This window comes from Colobus angolensis, unplaced genomic scaffold (assembly GCF_000951035.1).
Source record: "Colobus angolensis palliatus isolate OR3802 unplaced genomic scaffold, Cang.pa_1.0 Scaffold13, whole genome shotgun sequence".
In the NCBI taxonomy this organism is placed as follows: domain Eukaryota; kingdom Metazoa; phylum Chordata; class Mammalia; order Primates; family Cercopithecidae; genus Colobus; species Colobus angolensis.
Genome location: NW_012114252.1, coordinates 8537767 through 8538924, shown reverse-complemented (window position 1 = coordinate 8538924; position 1158 = coordinate 8537767).

Here is a 1158-nt window from a genome sequence, read left to right as displayed (position 1 = left end):
GGCACACACCTGTAATCCCAGCTACTCGGGAGGCTGAGGCAGGAGAATAGCTTGAACCCGGGAGAGGAAGACTGCAAGGAGCCGAGATTGTGTCACTGCACTCCAGCCTGAGAAAACAAACAACAACAAAACCCAAAAAAACTATTGATCGAGTCCCTCATTTTACAGATGAAAAGAGCAAGGCCTGGAAAGCTTAGGTAGGGTCATACAGTGTGCGTATTGTGGCAAAGCTCAGATCAACCCCACGATTCTGGGTTCTAGTCTGGAGCCCCTTCTGCTACCTCCAAAAAGTTGGCAGCTTCCTCACTTTTCCCGCTGCCGGGATAAACATCGCCATTCGTCACTGGGCCTCAGTCTCTCTTTTCATTTTTGATCATTGCTTTTCTCTGATGGGTCATCCGAGTTTTTCAGAAAGCGGAAGCTGAGAGGGAGTTAGGAGTGCGAGTGATTTATTAGGGGAATGAAAAGGAAATGGCTTCAGACCACCATGATCACCTGAGCCCTGGGAAAGCACGGGGGAAGGAAGCGGCACTGGGCAGGAAGGGCCTCGGCCTGGGCTGTAGGTGTCACAGAGTCTCGTCCAAGCATCCACTGCTCCAAAATCACCCATTTGCAGAGTCTCACGGTGAGCGGAGCTGGCCTGGCTCCCACTATACTCAGGGACTGGCTGAGAGCTGCCCGGCTAGAGTGTGGCTTCGGTTTCAGAGCTAAGGTCGCATCTGAAGGTACTGCAGCTGGGGGCTGCCGGGACCTGCATCCCTTTCTGCTGAACAGCAAGTTCTTGCAGGAGATCCCAGCTGCATACGCTCATGGCTGCCACATAGGGCCACACTCTGCGCTCTTGGGTTTCCTCTTAAAATGTGCTTGGGTCAGCCGGGCACGGCGGCTCCCATCTGTAATCCCAGCACTTTGGGAGTCCAAGGTGGGTGGATCACGAGGTCAGGAGATCGACACCATCCTGGTTAACATGGTGAAACCCCATCTCTACTAAAAAAATACAAAATACTAGCCGGGCATGGTGGCAGGCGCCTGTAGTCCCAGCTACTCAGGAGGCTGAGGCAGGAGAAAGGACTGAACCCGGCAGGCGGAGCTTGCAGTGAGCCGAGATGGGGCTACTGCACTCCAGCCTGGGCTACAGAGCGAGACTCTGTCTCAAAA